Source organism: Vombatus ursinus, unplaced genomic scaffold (genome assembly GCF_900497805.2).
Source record: "Vombatus ursinus unplaced genomic scaffold, bare-nosed wombat genome assembly UNPS02014863.1, whole genome shotgun sequence".
NCBI lineage: Eukaryota > Metazoa > Chordata > Mammalia > Diprotodontia > Vombatidae > Vombatus > Vombatus ursinus.
In genome coordinates, this window is record NW_020954641.1 from 2,068,201 (window position 1) to 2,088,354 (window position 20,154).

At 37.9% G+C, this 20,154-nt stretch overlaps 1 protein-coding gene across 2 annotated transcripts in view; it reads left to right on the forward strand.

The window, feature by feature from the left end:
* The first annotated feature begins 585 nt into the window (after positions 1-585).
* Positions 586-20,154, forward strand: part of FBXO38 (F-box protein 38) — a 110,974-nt gene continuing 91,405 nt past the window's right edge. The window contains exon 1 of one of the 2 annotated variants that reach the window (XM_027841760.1): positions 586-675. The gene's annotated coding sequence lies outside the window, so the exon portion shown is untranslated. The remainder of the gene's footprint in view (positions 676-20,154) is intronic. The other variant, XM_027841759.1, reaches the window with a different exon arrangement.

Sequence of the window (20,154 nt, forward strand, 5' to 3'; positions counted from 1 at the left end):
AAAGTTAATTGATTGATTGATTGATTGAAGAAATCACAGAACACATCTGGCAGGGACCTTAGAGTTCCTTAAGTCCAACCCCCTCATTTTAGAGAGGAGAAGATGGGACAAGCACTCACATCTCCTGAGTTGACTCCAGCTAGGCGAAGTCCTTTTCCATTTTATAGATGCAGAAGACTGAGGCTCAGAGAGGGAAGGTGACCCTCCCAAGGTGTCAGAGTGAGTCAGTAGCAGGGCCAGTAGGAGGCACTAACTTCCTTTCCTGGACACTTTAACGCCCATTTCTACCACACTCAACATGGTGTTTTCTCCTTGTCCTCGCGACGCCACTCCTAATATGGCAGCCCAGGCTACCCCGCCCCGGAAGTGGTCCTGGGCAGGGGCGGAAAAGGAAGCGAAGCGGCAGGGGAGCCGGAAGTGTTTGCCGGGGTTCTCTCTCCCTCCCCCTTTCCGAGCCACAATAACAGACAGGAGGCCGCCAGGCAGGTGAGGCACCGGCAGAGCCTCGGGAGGCTCCGCGTCCGGGCGTGGTGGGGCGGCTGCGCCCTTGCTGAGCCCGTGTCTCTTCTTGTGTCTCCCTCACAGACGCAGCCGCAGCCTCGGAGCCGGAACATGGTCCTGCCGCGGGCCCAGCCCCGCGCAGCCTCCGCCGCAGCCTCGGTCTCCGGGCGCCCGGTAATGGGGGAGGGGGCCCGCTGTCAGGCCGCGAGACGCAGAGGAAATGGGGAGGGGGCGCTCCGGGGTGTCCCTGGGGCCGAGAGAGCGGGGGACACGGCGGGGGCGGGGGCAGGGGGACAGGAGACCGAGGGCAGCCTTGGGGACCCGGGTGGGAGAAGGGCACAGACGGGGCGGAGGACCAGGCGGGGATGGGGGCAGTGGACAGTGGGACCCGGACCCCTGCATGGCGAAGAGGGGGGATGGGGAGTAGCGAGGGGCACAGGTGAGAGAAGGACGCAGACTCGGGGCGGGGGACACCCAGGGGTACACTATGGCTGGAATAGATAAAGAGGGCAGGAAGGGAGGGGAAGGACTGAGACCAAGCAGAAGAAAAGTGTGATCCTCCTGAATCAGTGACTCTAGGAAATCTTGGAGCAAAATCATGGAAATATGTTACTCGTGAGATTTTTTTTTTTAAGTACGTCATTTCATATTTATGAGAAATATCACAAGCCTTGAAACTTTTGCCAAGAGCTCTCCCTTACCTTGCATGGAACAGAGTTTGGTAAAGACTAGATGGTCTCAGAGGTTTCTTCTCCGACTGATATTCCATTGGTTTCTCTGTTAACTATGACATTTATACTAGTTGAAATTTTAATTCTCCTTCAAGATCCAGTTCAAGTGCCACCTCCTGGTAATCTTTGATGAATTTTCATTGTGAGACAGAAGCCATATCTTTATCCTTTAAATTCCTATGGTAACTTGGATGTATCATGCTTCCACTCACTATATTTCACATTATTTTGTAGTTATTTCTGTCTATCTCTCTTACTAGAGAGATCATCTCTCTTACTAGACTGTGAGCTCCAGAAGGCAGGGACTATATCTTATTTATCTTTATCTTCTGGTCTTTTATTAATATTGATAATTACTACTGTTTGTATAACATTTGACCATTTACAGCTCCAAGTATGAGTTCGAGAGCCTCACAACTTCAAGTGACTTTAGTTATCCCTTTTCATTTAAAAAACATAAGGCAGGCTATCCTCATTTCATTTAAATTGTAAAGTTGTAGAGGATGGGATGGGGTTGTGTTTGTGTGTGGTACAGAATGATTTTAGTGGCACTTATTTTGGACTCATTGACATTGTAAACTGGGACAAAGATAAAAATCAAATAGCCAGTAGACAAGATGATTTAATTGGGTCTTTTTCTAAAAAAGAGAATTTACTGAAGAAATCAGGGAACTAAATGGAGAATCATAGAATCATAAGTTCCAACCCTTTATTAATTCTAATAACAACCTCCCTGACAAATGGTTGCTCATCTACCTTCTGTTTGAAAACCACCAGAGGTTGTGAACCCACGCCTCTCCAAGATAACTCATTCTACTTTGGTATTATTCTACTTGTTAGGAGGTTGAGCTTTAATTGAGGTCTAAATTGCCTTCATGTAATTTCTACTCCCTGGTTCCTGTTCTGTTCTTTGTATACAGGTAATATTTTTCTAATCCCTTTTTCCGTTGAAGAACATTGGAAGGATATAGTAATAGGTTCAGTCCATTGGTATGGGAAAAGACACAGGTAGGTATCAGGCATCTGGAATTTCCAAGTTTAGTACTTGAACTTTTCGTGTGTTTTGTTGCTTCTAAATTTTGAAATATTTGTACTAGTATAAAGCAATCAAACCTGAGAAATTGTTGTCATGTGAAAGAGAGAGTATTGAATTGAGGAAGTTGAGAATGGAAGATATTAAGGTAAGAATGTGCCTGTATCTGAATTGGGGAAATCATAGAGATCTCAGGATGCAGAAAATATTAAGGAAGGAGGAGGTGTTCTCATCACAGAAGTTGAAGTTTGAACTGGTGTAGTGGAAAAGGGAATACCTTTTAAGTCAGGGGACCTAGGCTTGAATTCTTAGCTCTGATACTGTAAGATGGGTAAGTCACTTGTCTTCTCTGGTCCTCATATTTCTCATTTGTAAAATAAAGAGGTTATACTAGTTAATCTTTTGTCTCTAAATCCTATTACCTCATGAGCTGTTTCCAGAATGAAAGAGAATTAGGAGAAATGCCAGGCAGAACAACCTGCCATAGTTGTGAAAAAGTGCTTTGTAAGCTATAAAGAGCAATATGAATATGAGCACTTATTATCATTATTATTAATTTTACAAGGTAGGAGGATATGAGTCTGTGATAGGGGAGATGGATAATCTGGACTGTTAATCATTAAACAGTATGGTTAATGTGGGCCTTGAAAGAATAAAATAAAAAAAAAAACTTGAAATAGCAGGGAAAATTTTTTTTTTCAAGCTCAATAGGAGGATAACTCCAGTTTTCAAAGAAAGTAGGGGGAAAAATTATGTTTTGGAAGAGTCTTGTTTTGTAATTAAGTGGGAAGCAAGACGGTTTGCCGTTAGAAGAGATCTAAAATATGTTCATTCCATTATCACAGAAATAGTACCTAGAAGCCCAATTTTTTTGAACAACAAATTTTCCCCTTTTTGAAAATTGAGACACCACTTGTCCATTTCCAGGTCTATGGGGTACCTTTTCATTCAATCATGATTTCTTTCAGTACTTCGGGCTAGAATTTATTTAGGCCTAGTAACTTGAACATGTTGAAGAAAGCTAGATGCTAACTTAGCATCTCATTTGGGGTTTGACTCCCTTTCTTAAGGGCTTGAAAGTCTGGAAGGAAGATTGAGAGGTCATGCTGAGGGTGAAGAGAAAGGTTCAGGAGTAGTGATGGTATGGGTAAATTGGAGGAATCAGAGATTCTGATTAGAGAGCAGACTCGAGTTCAGGGAGAAGTTGTATGGATAAACAGCAATAGTCAGGATATAAGTAGCTAAAAAAACCTAGAAACTAAAATTATATGTATAAATTTTGATCTCTTCAAGAGTGATGGAGGTCTTCAGGAAGAGACTCATAGAGGAGATTTGTATTTAGTTATGGGTTCATAGAGGAGATTTGTATTTAGTTATGGGTTCACCTATCTGACCTACTTTCTCTTTCAATTCTTATTATTTTGTAATGGCAGAGTTTGTGGTTATAATTTGAACCCTTAAGGAAGTTGAAAAAGGGTATCTTTTGAGCGTTTGCAGTGACAAGTATCTGGACAAATTATAATTCTGGTTTTATTCTCAATATAGTCTTTCTTTGAATATGGGTCATGTCCCTGAAATGATGTGTCTTTCCAAGGAAAAACACACACACACCCTGAAAAAAAATATGCAGTTAGGTTTGATAGGAGTCAGATTTGGGGAGAAAGTATGGACTGGATTTGGACCGAAAGGGTTTGTGCTTCTGATAGTAGCTCGAAGGGAACAACATGTGAGTAATAGATGGGCAGATTGCTTTGTATTGATGACTCTCTTTTGGTGAAGCCATCCTTCCATTTTGGTTTATAGCAGTCTAATCATACCATGTGGAAGATTAGATATCATCTAGTCCAATTTCTATTTTAACAGAGGAGGAAACAAATCCAGATAAGGCAGTTGACTTTCTTCATATCATTGCTGGTAAAGTAACAGGGTCAGAATTTGAATCCAGGTCTTCTGAATTCAAGTTGTACACTTTCTGCTGTGCTAGGCTTGTGCTAAGGTTACATAGTGAGGAAAACCTTATACATAAGAAGGCAGTGGATGGTTTTTGTGCTCAGAGCCGTAGCTGGAGGGTAGATGGCTTCATTAAGGGTCAATTAGGGTTAGGGGGAAAAGAGAACACTAAAATAGCTGTCAAAACAAAGGATAGTTAGGGTTAGTGATCAAATTGAGAGAGGTGAGTGACCAAATGACTTCTGCCAGCATAGTACAATCTTTGTTTTACTACTGTTGGAGGCATATTCTCAAATTCAGTTATCTGCTTTCATAGGGTATAGCAGATTAGAAGCAGATAATGGGATAAGGGATAAGGGCAAGGAACAAGGGGGAGAATGAAGGTGTTGCTGGAAGTAGGCATGCTACCAGCATTGATTAATGCCTACAAACAGCAATGGACGTTGCTGGCAGACCATAACAAATAAGTGCTCAAAATCAGCACACAACAGTATAGTATATTTTAGGAACAAAGATACCTAAAAAATTCCTGAGGGAGATCTTTAATGTGTTGTACTATAGTAGACACTGTAGATTCTCTATTGGAAGGGATCTCTAAGGTAATCTAATTGCACCTGTGTCTGAATTTGAGTCCCTTTTATGGTATCACCTGAGAGGTGGCCATCTGTCTACTTCTGTTTTACTTGAAGATACCTCATTTTAGGGAAACCGCTGCTTCCTGAGGTGGCACATTCCACTTTTGGTCAGGTATATTTAGTGAAGTTTTTTGTCATTTCAAACTAAAATCTGCATCCCAGTAACTTGTACCCATTGCTTCTAATTCTAATCTCCTTTCTGTGGAAAGTAGCACAGCTACTTATCTCCCCTCTAAGGCTTCTCAGTTCATTCAGCTAATCTCATATAGCACTATTTCCAATTGCTGTAGCATCCTTGGTCCCTTCCTCTGGATGGATGTCAGTTTCTCAACATTACTCTTGAAATGTAATGCCCAGAATTGTGCAGATGACTACAGAAAGGGTCTGGGCAGGCAGGCTGTGTTAGGACTAGTACTTCCCTCCTTTTGAACCTTTGTTTAATGGTTTGATCGTATCAGTGTGGGTTTTTCCTGCACCACATCAGGGTGGATACTTTCTGCACAAGAGCAATTCCCATCTTCCTTAGCATGGGTTGTTATTCTTTATGTCTTTTTACGAAGACTCTATTTTGTGGATTCCAGGGTAGCATTCAGGCTGTCTTTCTTTCTCTCTTTAAATGACCAGCTCCTCTTGTTTTCCTGTCATACCTGTCCTTGATGTCATTTATAATATTTATTATCTGCAAGTCCTTGGTAATGTCACCTCTGTTATACACACCTTTGGTCTTTCAGAGAAGCAGCAGGGTCAGGGTACTAGAAAACTTCACTAAGGGTCTGGGCCTGGGCCAGAATCTCCTGTCACTTAGTAATTGTGTAATCTGGGTTTGTTACTTCTCTGATCCTGTGTCTTCATCTAATAATAATTAGACTAATGATAGTTGTAGTCTCTACCTCATGGTTTTTGTGAGGCTTAAGTATGATAATATACTTAAACACTGTATAAACATCAGTTGTTGTTTCCATTGCCCTTCAGATCACCTGTAGTTTAGATTTTTCTCAAATCATGCAATCATGGGGAAATTTAGGATTATTGAAAGTTTTTCCAAATCTAGTCTAGCCTGCCTGTTTCTATTCCAGTCTGTCCATTTCTTGTGCCTTTCAAGATATATGTATCTTGACTACTCAGGAGGATGCCTAGCCCTCTGGGTGTCATAATCTGGGCAGTATGCATTCTTCATAGGCTTAATTTTTTCCAGTATATATTAACTGGATTTTTTTGAGGGACTATCCCATTGAAGAAGTTCTCAAGTGTTTCAGTACTTTTTGCAGTCTGTGCAATGTCATCTGCAGGCAGAAACCTAGAGAATATCACTTCAATTTTGACTTTGTATAGCGTATCTTTTATGATACCGATGAGCACTGTCTCCTTTTTATTTTTACTTTGTGTAAATAATCAGACATCATAGAAGTTATCTTTCTGGTTGACTTTATTGAGTAATCTTGGTAATCTTAATACAGTCAGTTCTGCTGTAACAACATATACATTCCTAAATATCACTGTACTATGCAAAATTATGCAGTAAATAACATAGGGCTTATGGGAAAATGGGGTTAGGGAAACAATACTGAAAAACTTCATTAGTGACATATTAAGAAAAAGATAGGAATTCAGTAAAAATGGTAGCACAGCTTTATGCATGTATAAAGGGTAAGAAATAATATAAATACTACAGTAAGTAGTGGTGGTATCTCATGCTGCTGCTTGACTGGCACCCATTTCCACCAAGCTGAGAGGGCTACCTAAACTCTCCTTCACTCACAACTCCTATTGTACCAAAAGATATGATATAAATATAGCACTTTATCATGAAAAATTCCTGAAGTTTGCTTTTGGAAGTGAGTTTTGGCAGGGTTGCAGTTTGTGAGTTATTGTGAACTGATAGAATTTTTTGTGTTCTCATTTTTCTTCTAAGATGAAATCTTACATAAATAAACTCAAAATTCAGGTTCTCAGATTGTTTCCTAATATGTCAATTGGATTGCAACAAATTTACATTTTCGAAACAGGCGTTACAGCAGAACTGACTATATTCTTTGTTTCTATGTGTACGTGTGTGTATATGTACATTTACATATATATGTAATCATTATCGGTGAACCATTTTCTGTAGGCAGTTGTGTAACTAAAGATGTGGTCTTTTGTAAAAAGTTATCTGTGAATCCTGATTGTACCTGTCTAATGTTTTCGTCAAGTGTATCTGATGAGTATTGAAAAAGTGAGCAAATGGATTAGAGCTTTCATATATCTTCTCAGACATCTCAAAAAAACCCCCAAAATCCCATCTTATTTATTCTTTTGGGAACTTCTCTTTCAGATAGCTCAAAAATTAATCCCTGTCTTCCTTTCGAATTGTATAACCACATAGATTTCTTTTCTCATGGTTGTTTTTTTTTTTTTGTGAGGTCTTGATGTTGTCCCTAAATGCATCTTCTGAAGTGACATTTCTTCTTTGTCGTGTAAAATATTGAGTATTAATGTGATAGAGTCCAAATTTGGTGATTGCACTGTCACTGTAAGAATAGAACACTCTAGAAATACTGGCAGATTTTTTCTATGTCATGTCTACTTGTCCTTCTATTTTCATTTATAAGTACTATAAGGATGTGGAATGACTGGGATTCAAGCCCAGGTCCTAGATTCCAGGGCCAACAATTCTTTATACTGTACCAATACATGCTGGGAGCATTAACTGCTTGACACCAGATTAAAATAGGTCAGAACAGTGGAAAAACACAAAACTAGCTGTCATTGCTCATATACTTAGGCATTAGGATCACTTAGTCTAAGTGAGTGCATTTTAGATTCCTATTATAACTATTGTATCACAAATTGTCATTTTCATATATGTGCAATTTGAACATGAATCTCACAGGTTTTTTTTCTGGAAATGGGAGACCAGTAGGCTGTTGTGATGGTTTGGGTGAGATGGTAGTTGTGGGAATTGTAAGGTAGAATAGGTATAAGGCTGGGGTCAAACTCAAATTTGGGGCTTGAGGTCAAACAGGCTGCTGAACTGTACATAAGGATCTTTATAGGCGTATACTGACTTAGAGAACCACATATTAACATCATCATTGTTTTGTTGCATTTTAATTTATTTTGTTAAATCACATTTTAGTCTTGTGTGGGCCACCCTTGGGAGTATTTCAGGCTGCATGTTTGACATATCTGGTGTAAGAAATGTTGGATGAATATGAGGAGCCAGTAGAGGGGAGGGATTATGAGTTTAATTTTAGTTATTGCTGAGATTGAAGTGCTGATGCGACATCTATTTGGATTTATCTTACAACATTCAGTTGGAAATGGGAATTTGGCATTCAGGAAAGAAGTTAGGACTGGAGATACGGAGTTGAGGAGCCATACTTATGGATAGAATAGATGAAACTATGGGAGGGACCTTAAAATCAAAGAATCTTAGAGTCAGACAGGACTTGAGAGGTCATTTAACTCTGTGCCAACCTCAGGCATGAATTCCATCTACTCTTATTAGATGGACGGACAAGTGGCCATCTAGCCTATACTTCCTTATATTGCTCACTTCTGTATTTTGTAATGCCTTAGCTTATTTTGGACTCCTTTCAAGAAGGTTTGGTCACCAAAGGTATTAAAGAACAGAAAAGCATGCTCTGTACATTGTAAGCAGTTGATAAATATTTGTCTAATTTAGTTGCTCATTAGAGGACATATGCATTGAAGGTAAAAGTATTGACTAGTTGAATGTTATCCATTTTTTTCTAATTTTAAGTTCATTTGTTGTAGGAAATGCTGGTTCATTTCATTAATCTGCCTATTTTGACAAGGTTTCTTTATGGATTGTTTTAAGTTGTGTGAATTTACTGTAGCATGAATTTTTTCATGACATATAAACTGTCAAAATGTTAAGCCTGTGGCCATAATTTTAGATGTATAGAATCAATTTATGTTCTAGATGCCTCTTAAAATACAGTTGGAGGCATTTGATTAGTGAAAGAGCACTGAATTTAATTTTAGGAAGCCTACATATTGGCCCTGTCTCATAGGTGCCTCTGGCTCTAAAATTCTAAGATTCTTGAGTTGTTCCATTCATTTGGTGACTTATTACCAACTTCAGATTCTTCTAGCAAGTGATAGGCTTTTAAACTTTTTATAGTCATTATTTTTGATCATCCATTTCCTTAAACCTTCTGTAGAAGCTGCTAATAAATAACATTTAAATCCACAATAATACTTACATACTTAGGTGTTTTTTTTTTTTTTCCTCCAAGTTCTTCATTACGTTTCTTATATCTTAAGAGTTCCAAGACTGGAGTATTCTTGGTAGATTATCTGTTTGTCTCTCCATCTATCTACCTAATCTCTTTTTCTAGCCATAAACATCCTCAGTGATGTCTTTTTATGCTGTTTCTTAATTGGATGATATCTTGATGTTAGGCTACAGTGTCATTATAGCCACCATGACTTGTTAAAATACCCATTGGGTACCTTGCAGTTTTGATTTCTCTGGGATATGATATTCCATAGTGATAGGACAGTAAGATTTGGAGCTGGAAGAGACTTTAAAAGCGTTTAGTTCAGTCATTTCATTTTACAGACGAGGAACTTGAGGTCCAGTGCAGTTAGTTTGTATCACTGAGGGTATGTCTCTTTTAAAGAGAGAGGCTTTTGTAGCAGCAGTCATCTTTAAAGTAATGAACGCACCAGACACTTGTCCAAAGGATAATTCTTAGTACATACCTACATATGTAATATGCACATATGTATATACTTACATATACTTACGTTTTTTGAATTTCCTCACTTTGTATATCTTAGTCCTGCTCACATGCACCATATGTCTCCATTGCCTTTTATGTGATATTCATTTTCAGTTGTTTAGAGTGTTGTTTGATATCTCATAGCTGTAGCTATAGCACCCTAGTAGAAAATTGGTATTAAGGACAAGGTGAACCTTAACTTTTGAGAGACATTTGCTGAAGGCAGTTCAGCTTACTCTCTTCTTGCTGTTAAGTTCTCAGTTCATCTCATCCATTTTACAATGTCTCCGATATATAGTCAAATAGAGAAGAACAGTAGGTTATCCATTTAATTGTATGCATCATCCACTCAATAGATGAGCTTCATCCACTTGGCTTGAAGTGATATAAAGACACTCTCAAGGTCTCACTGAAGAACTTTGGGATTGATCATGAGACATGGGAGACAGTGGCACAGGACTGCCAAGCGTGCATGCCCGCTTTAAAGAAGGTACTGTGCTTTATATAAGCAAAGCACAATTGTAGTAACTCAAAAGAAATGTGAGATGCGCAAATTTAGAGACCTCTTCATTCCAAATGTTCATACAGACTATTTGTGACCAATCTGTGGTAGAACCTTCTGAGCTCATATTAATCTGATCAGCCTTAGTCTGTACCTTAACCCCAACATAGTAATGTCATTTTAGTCCTCTTTGAGCATGAAGGACTGCAACCAACTATATGAGCAGTTAGAACAACTTTTTTGAGTGGTTACAGATCATTTCCCAGAGGTGGTAGTGTTTTAGGGTTTGATGCAAATAGCACAATGTCAGTTGCAAACGGTAGCATCAGTAAAGCCTAATTGTTAGCAAGGAATCCCTTTTCCACATAGACTTTGCTCCTATCACAGGAGTATACATTTTTTGGCACTTGGTTTTATGCCTTACCTGATGTCTATGGTCTGAGGCTTGCTCAACCTGATTATATCTTTCAAGGAATCTAGAACGGTTTTGATGTAGAAAAGGGAGACACTGTTGGAAGTGAGGCTTTAAGGCAGTGTTTTTCTCTGTTGAATCAGATGTTTTGGGGCAACTAGGTGGCACAGTGGAGAGAGCTCTGGCTTTGGAGTCAGGAGGATCTGAGTGCAAATCCGGCCTCAGACACTTAATACTTAATAGGTGTGTGACCCTGGGCGAGTCACTTAACCCCAGTTGTCTAACCAAAAAAAAAAAAAACAAGCCAGGTATTTTTTCATAATCTACAAACAGTAACCACAATGGGATCTTGAGTTCTCTACATCTTTTAGGAAATTGTATGATGGTAATAATTTTGGTGCACTATGCAGTATCACTTGTGAAAGCCTTGCTGTTACTTACATTCCAGTACATTACTATGTGTAGATGATTCTCATAAAAAATTTTGTATGGATGGAAAAGTAGGTATGCAGGTCAGTAGTTGTTGATGTCTCTTAACAGCCTTTTTTCTGTTTTTGTAAGGTTGAAGATTTTTCCCATGTCTCTGGTATCTTCTCTTCATTCCAATACCATTTAAGTCAGTTCCCCACATTTATGTTGCCTCCAGCATGGATCTCCTCTTGTTACACTTGATCCAGTATGAATGCTGTTCCCATATTTACTTTCTTTAGCAGCTTAGAAACTATTTCTGTTTCCTCTATAAGTACATCTGGGATTGTAATTTTTGAATCCATATACAGTGACACTATCATCATCTTTCACTTTTCTTCTTTTTGTTGTCCTCCTTCCATTTTCATCTATATATACCTTTGGGATCACCTTGCTTGGGACTCTTGCCAAGCATAAGTTAAACTGGTTTTGCCCTCTTAGCTTCTGTTTCATGAGGCATTATTGCTCATGGTCTTTTATCATCTTTTTCCATAAGATTTCATATTAGCTTATATTCTAAACCAGTGTTGCCTTTGGATGCCATCACTCCTATGCAAACAAATCAGGTGTTTGCTGGCCGATACGACTTTTAGATTTGTTTGGGCCCCTTGTTAAGGAAACTGGTTTACATACACTAGTTAAAATTCTTTATAAGATGATTATAATATGTATTGATGATATTTCTACTGTGAATTACCTATTTTTTTATTATGAGTTACTTGCTTAAATCCATCAGAAGTGAGTTGTTTCACTTCATTTCACTTTGTTGTTATTATTTCAACTAACTTTTTACCAGTTACGATATTTGCTACACAAAGTCAGTGTTGTGACTGTATTTAAATAGATTATTCAGGGATGACGTATCAGTAATTATATTCTTCCTGTCAAAATATAATCAGTTTCATTTTCTATGTTGTTAATTGATGCCTATCATATCTGGTACCTACTGAAATTTTTTTGAAAAAAGTATTCATGATGTAGAAACATGAAGCTTCTGTTAGTTGTCAAGTCTTTGGCCTCTCTAATTCCTTACTGTTGACCTGTGCTTTTTGCTGTATTTTTCATCATCCTTATCTGATTTCACAAAGTGTATATTATATAGTTCTTCATAGAATTTCCTCTGCGTTGGATGTTGGTATATAAGCTGCAGTTATTTTCATGAATGTCCTTTTTGCAGATATGGCTCATGAGCTATGCAGTATGAGATGATCAGAAATCCCATGAAGTGATTCTTGTTGCTTTGAGGAGCTTAAAATAATCCAACTCCACCAGCTCCTTTCTTAGCTTTTCCAAGGACAATCTATGAGCCATCCTTCTGTTTAGCTATATTTTCCTTCTTTCTTCTGGTGTCATTTATAGTTAGAATATCAAAACTAAAATGATTTACCTCCTGCTCCTGCTGAGTATGTTTATTCGTTGGTCATTGGAGAAAGATTTTATATTCACAATATTAAAAGCCAGATTAAAATTTAGATAGTCTAAAAACTAAGGGTACATTCTGCCCTCTTTTCCATCACTTTGCCAGTGTCACTGCTAAAACAGAAGGGAACCACACAGGACTGAGGGCTGTTTTTTTTTTCTTTGAATTTTTCATAGTTTCACAGATTGCCAAGTGGTCAGCTTACTGGTGATGAGCCTTTCCGTACTTGAGTAGGCTGCTCCTTAGAAAGTCTCACTGTGTCACTGGGACCATACTTTTATTTATCTTCATTTTATAAATGAGGAAACTAAAACTCTTAAATTTGAAGTAACTTGTTTAGGGTCACATGGCTTGTCATTGTCAGAATTGTGTTTCCTGCCTTCCAAGGGCGGTGATTTTTCTACTTTGTATCATCATTTGTAATTTCACTTTGGTGAAATGACCAATAGGTGAATGGTACATAGAAGGAAGAGAGGGCGAGGATAAACCACCAATTCCATAATAATCTGCTGATTTTTAAGTAGAGGGTCATAATTCTACATGTGTAGTGTAGATGTAGTTTCAGCGTGCTTTAGTAGTGAAGAAGTGCTTTGTTTTATTTATGTCTTAGGCTTTACCAATTTTGTATTTACAGTACACAGGACTGACGATAGCTGTGTCATAGCTCTGAAAATCATTACAAAATGGATCTTTTTTTTTCTTTAAATTTTAAGGCAGTCAGGGTTAATTGATTTGCCCAGGGTCACACAGCTAGTAAGTATCTGAGGCTGGATTTGGACTCATATCCTTCTGATAGGGCCAGTGCTGTATCCATTGCACCACCTAGCTGTCTTCAAAATGGTTCTTAGAAGCATAGAAAATGACACCTGGAAGGACTTTATGGACCATTTGATTCAGCCTCTCTTGTTTTACAGATAAGAAAACATGAAGGCTAAAGAAAGTAAATGGCTTGTCCACAATGAAGCACTTGATTAGTGGAAATCTTGGAATTCCTTATTCCTGGTCCAGTGTGCTCTACAGTAAACGGTGCTATGATGTCTCTGTCCTGCTTGTGAGGATTTGACCATCAGAAAGGCTTTTCTTTAACACTGTCTTTTTCCAAATAATGTATTAGTCTCAGGGATAGCGTTATGTCTTTGATGGATGTGTGATTGGAAACAATGCCTATGATCAGTACTCATGCTTTAACATTTGTCAGTTCATTGTTTCTCTGTTCATAACATAGGTTGAATCTATAACTGCTGCAGAAAGTCTAAAGAGAACAGTATCTTTTGTCTAGTCCAGAGGCTTCCAAAGAGGGCATGCTGGAACAATCCAGTAGGGTGATAGTACACTCAGGTACAACTGGGGGAGAGGGATATTAAATAAAAATAAAGGAGCAGTGGAAGCATAAGGAAAGAAAAGAAGAAAAAAGACCATACATGTTTTGTCTGTTGTGCAACAGATTTAAAGTCATAGTGATTACGTTATTTTCCAGATAGACACACAAAATGCAAGTTATAACCCATCAGTCATTAAGTGCACTGACAGGTCTTAACAAGCAAGTGTTGTCAGGTGAGCATGTTGCGCATTGTTGAAAAGTCCAGCATGCATGCGTCAGCAAGAATATGTGTGTGTGTAATGGCTTGTTTACATTATGATACTATATGGTTACATGACACAATATTGTGTCATCAAAATTTCAAAGTAGGGAAAAGCCACAAATTTATAATAAATCATTAAATTAAAGTGCATCATTACAAATTTTTTTTTGAAATGACATAAATTTGAAAAAACCATTAAAGGGTTAAAGAAAGTAGATTTCCAGTGGGGTGCTGAGTAATTTTTTTTTTTTTTTAAAGAGGGTGGTGGACCAAATAAGTTTGAGAACCTCTGGTCTAGTCTTATCATTTATTTGCTCTTGAAGAACAGATGATGTGGATAATCAAGAAAAGAGTGGGTAGTTTTCAGTTTATTGATTTGGAAATATGTTTCTGTACTTGAATTTGATTACAGTTTTTCTGATATTGGGGAAATTCACAAGACTTTGAAGAAATTAGTGATACTATAATGTTAAAACCAGACTCAGAAGCTTGAAGGCTGTCTTATCTTTTTTATCCTTCACTTTACCTATCAGTCACTATAAGATCTCAAACTGGGAATAGATCGCATCGCTTCACTAATGTATTCAAAGCATCAACCAAAATAAAGGACCTCATTCTCAAGCCTTTTTTGTAGCCAAGAGGAAGCCATATCTTAGTTTCAAAGGGTATTCCTGTTAGGAAGGCAATAATGTAGTTGAATTAAACATTTATTAACTCCCTACTTTGTGCAGAACTCTGCTAAGACTAGAGGAAGAACCGAAAGTTAAATAAGACATGTTGCCCATGTGGAGCTAATAGTCTTTTGAGGGAATAACTTTCAGAGAAATAACTTGGATTCCTCAAACTGTTTTTAGTGCCTGTTATGTGCCAGGTACCAAGCTAGCATCTGGGCATACAAAGACACAAATTAGTTTCCACTCTGAAGGAGCTTACCTTCTATTGCAGGATATAGTACATACAGGTAAAAAATGCAAGGTATATGCAAATTAATCCCATAAATGTTTTAATAACAGGGAGGACCAGGAAAGGTTTCATGTAGTAGGATTTTGGAAGAAAGTTATGGGTTCTAAAAAGTACAGATGATGAAGGAGTGTGTCTGTGCAGAGCCATGAAATGACATGTACAGGGCACAGCTAGCAAGCCTATTTGATGAATGGAAATTGCATGAGAGTAATATAAAATGAGCTTGGGAAGGTAGTATGGATCAGGTTCTGGAAACCTTTAAATGCCAGACTGAGAATTTTATGTTTTATCTTAGAGGCAATATGGAACCATTGAAAAATTTTTGATAGGGAAATATGTCTGTGTCTCTACTTTAGGAATATCCACTTGCCTGCTCCCTTTATGAGGGATAGTTTGGAGAGGGGAGAGAGACTAAAAGCAGGCATACCTATTTGGAAGCTTTGAAATAGTCTGGGTGAGAGATGATAATACAAAATAAGTCTTAAACCTATCTTTAGTGATTGGGGGATTAGGGAAGCCTTTGTGAAAGAAATAGCATTTAAACTATTTCCCAATCCCAGCTCTTTTCAATGGCAAAAAATATTGAATTGTCTGTGAGTCAATAAAAATTTATTAAGTCCCTTTTTTTAATACATTGTACAGTTGTTTATCTGCCTTTTGTTTGTGTTTATGTAAGCTTTCAGGACTCTTGGCTAAGAACAGTATAACTAGCTTATGGTTGACTTTATGAACTACCTACTGAGATATTTTGGGTGTCAGTCTGCTGGTTCTCAAGCTACCAAAGGAGAGGAAACACTCTCTGCTAGTCATTGCGTTTGGAAGTAGATTAACACTAGGGTGTATTTGATAGGAAAAACTGGGTCAAACTACAGTATTTTATATTACCTAAACTTTTCATTGTAAGGCTACTCAAAACATTTTTTTTAATCTGCAAATGTATCTTGAATGTGTGATTTCAGTATGTTAGACAAAAGTCAAATTGTACCCCTCTCTCAAAAGGACAATTGCTGTTGGCTTTACCATATTTATTAGAGTGATACTTTTAAAAAAAAATGCCAGGCACTGTGCTAAGCACTGAGGATACAAAAAAAAGTAAAAGACAATTCCTGCACAAGTCTAATGGGGGAGATAACATGAAACAACTTATGTACAAACAAGCTACATACAGCATAAATTGGAAATAATAATAGGGAAAGGCTCTAGAATTAATGGAAATAAGAAAAGGCTTCCTGTAGAAAGTGGGGTCTTAGCTGGAGCTTAAAGAAAATCAATAGGAGATAAGGAATAATTCCATTGAAAATTGGAATTAAGTGAAAATGTGAAAATGTCTAAAGTTGGGAGATGGAGCGTCTTGTTTGAGAAACAGTAAAGAGGTCAGTAATAATGAAGAGAGGACTTAGGTTAGGGAAGGAAAATAAGGTGTAAGAAGACAGTAAGAGGTGGGGCAGGTTATGAAGGATTCTGAATGCCAATCTGACCGGACTCCCTGGTATAGCCTTAGTGTAATGACTTTCTGAATCTGGGATTGGAGACTTGGGACCTGGGGTTGAGAATCAAAAGATGCATGTAGAAAGTAGGGCAGAGGAGGAGAGTCTTAAAGGTGGTGACAAATCATGATTTAGTAGAAAGAGAGTCAGAGGTCCTCAGTTTTGTTTTCAGCCTGTCTTCTAACTACCTACACAGGCTTCGGCCTCCTGGGGTCTTGGTTTCCTCATCTGCGTAAACATGGAGTTTGACTAGGTTGTCTCTGAGGCCTTTGATCCTATGAATATATTTTTAAAGTGTGTAGGTCTTGGGAAATAAGGATTAAAATTTTTGTGGATTGTTGTAAATTTGCCACAGAATGGTTATGGAAAACCTTGGTTTAAAGGATGGGCAGAATTTGAACAGAGAAAGGAAGGACATTCTATTCTAAGCATAGGGAATAGAATGAACAAAAGTATTAAGTCAGGAAAGGACGAGACAATTCATTTTGGAATATAGATAGAAGTATTGTGAAATAGAGCTGGAAGGAATCAGTGATGTGAGCTGGTTATAGAACTTTGAATCCTAAGCTAGAAAGTTTGTACTTTATGTGCAATGAAGAGAGCCCTGAATAGAGAGACAGAAGACTTGGGTTTTAAGTGATTTCTTGTAGCCTTGAGCAAATCACTTCATCTCAGAAAACCTCGGTTTATTTTTCTGTAAAATGGAGATAATACCACTCATATCTTATACTGTTGTGGAGAAAATGTTTTGTAAACAGTAAAGCACTATGAGTAAGCAGTGTGCTAACATTCAGTAAGAACTTGGAAACAAAATTTTGCTTATTCAGGAAACATGTTTTTCATTGATTAAAAATTATCACTTAAACTTGTCACAACTCTGACTCCCAAGTGACCTTGATGGAAAAGAAATGACCAAATAGTTTGTTTACATTACCAGATTAGAAAATTACTATGGACATACATTGCAAAATCCCTTTGTGGTCATGAACTTTACTATCTTATGCACTCGCTTGTATTCTTGGCTTTATTACAACAACAAAATTAACAAGATGGTTTGAGCAGAAGAGCAACATATCATAGAAGTGAGTCTCTTTATTTGTCAGGAAGCTGTAGCTTCTAGCTCAATCTTTGTATTACTTGGCATTCTTTGAGGAAGAAGTATAATTTTGTTTTTGGTCATTAAACAGTCAAAAGAGGACCCCAGTGATGCATTTTTATTGGTAGACTAATTAATAATAAGAAGATTATAATTTCCAGCTGTTCTAGTTAATTTATACTGAATTCCTTTAAACTATTTGATCACTTTACTGTTTTTCACTCCCCCACCCTTAGATAAAATATAAACTCTTAGAAAACATTAGGAGACTACCATGTGCAGTATACTTGCCATTAGAAGTGAACCTGGGATCTTGAAGGTTATGTTAGTGAATCCTAAGTTCTGACAGGTCCTTCCAAGCTGAAACAGTTTGTTACATGCCTAGCAGTGAACTTTGTGCTTATCCTCCTAGCAAGATGCAGAGGCTCATTGCCAAGGTAGTAAATGTTGGGGGTTTTTTTTGGGGGGGGGTGAGGGAGGTGGGGCAAGCTAGTATTTCATGAAGGAGTTAATCTACCAAGTTGAGGTGGGGGTTGTCCCAGTGGTACAGAGAGTATTCATACTGATAGAACAGCTCATAGAATCTTATACTTTAGCTCTGGAAGATGTATTGGAGATCATTTCATTCCACCCCTTCAGTTTATATCTCATGAAACAGTTCCAGAAAGGGGATGTGATTTAGCCTGAGGTTATGTAAGGTAGTAAGTTCCCAAATCAGGATTTTATGATCTTGTGATGTATTTGAAACATATGTGCTGTGAATCACTGAAGGAGATAAAAAGATAAATGAGTCACTGTACCTCTTGATTGATTTAATTATTCAATTTGAAACTGCTCTCTCTAAAATTACTAGTGATCTCTTAATTGTCATATCTAATGGCCTTTTCTCAATCTTCATCCTTTTTGACCTCAGTCTTCAAATTTTAAAACTTGATCACCCCCTTTTCCTTTATATTGTCTTTTTTTTTTTTTTTTTTTTTTTAGTGACATTACTCTCTTCTGGTTCTTGTACCTTTCTGACCTTTTTTTGGGTCTTCATCCAGTTCACACTAATAACTGTCATGTTGCCAGGGATCTGTCTTGTGCCTTCTTTTCCTCTCTATTCTCATTCTCATTCTCTCTCTCTCTCTCATTCTCATCAGCTCACATGGATTCCATTTTTATCTGTATATAAAACATTCTCAGATATGCTTATCCAGCTCTAATCTCTATCCTTACCTTCGCTCTTATATTGCCAGCTAATTGAATTGAATTCAAATTGAATGTCCTATAGACAACTTAAGTTGATTATGTTCAAACAGAGCTCATCATTTTTTTCCCCAAATCCTCCCCTCTTCTGAACTTCTGAACTTCGTTGAGGGCACCACCATCCTCCTAAGCTCTCAACCTTGGTGTCATCTTTGACTCCTCACGTGCATTCACATTACATATCCAATCTCTTACCAAATCCTGTCATTTCTTCTGTTACATTTCTAATATGGGTCCCCTTCTCTCCACCTACCACAACTACCATACTGATACAGGCTTTCATCACATCACACTTGAACTATTGTAATAGTCTGCTGGTTGGTATTCCTGCTTCAGATTTCTCCCTGCTCCAGTCCTTCTTCTACTTAGCTACTAAAATAATCTTTCTAAAGTGTAGATCTGACAGTGTCACTCCCCTGTTCAGTAAACTCCAGTAGCTCCATATTACTGTTACCTCTGGAATCAAATATAAAATCCTCTGTTTGATTTGGAAAGTCTTTGTCAACCTAGCCTCTTCATACCTTTCCAGTTTTTTTGTATTTACTGCTCCTGCTAGTACTCTGTGATCAAGCAGCATTGGCTTTCTTGCTGTTTCTCATACAAGTACTCCTCATTCTGTGGTTTTTAGTTGGCCATCTCCCATGCCTGGAATGTTCTTCATTCGTCATCTGCCTTTTGGCCTCCCTGGCTTCCTTTAAGACTCAGTTCAAGTCCTACCAAAGTCTTTCCTATCCCTCCCCAATGCTAATGCCTTCCCACTAAGATTCCCTCCCATTTACACTTGTATATATCTTGTATGTACATAGTTGTTTATATATTTTCTCCTCCATTAGAATATAGGGGCAAAGACTATGTTTTTGTTTTTGTTTTTATCATCAGCACTTAGTATAGTACCTCATACATAGTAAGTGCTTAATAAATGGTGATTGAAGGACATAAGCATTTATACATTATCCACTATGTTTATGTGCCAGACATTGTGCTAACCATTTATAAAAAATATCGCATTTGATGCTAACAAGAGCCTTGCAAATAGGTGTTAGTATTATCCCCATTTTATAATTAAGGAAAGTGAGGTTGAACGAGATTAAATGACTTGCCTCGGATCCCACAGCTACTAAGTGTCTGAGGTCAGATTTGAACTCCTCTCTTTCTGACCAGGCCCAGTGATTTATCCACTTTGCCACCAGCTGTCTTATTGTTGACTGACTGATTAACCATATTATATGTGATAAGTTAGTTACATAAGTTAGACTGGGGTGGGGAACCTGTAGCCTTGAGGCCACATAGTTCTTGGGTGCCGCCTTTTGACTGAGTCCAAGTTCCATTAAAAAAAAAATCCTTTTATTAAGAGGATTTGTTCTGTGAAGTTTGGATTCAGTCAAAGGGACA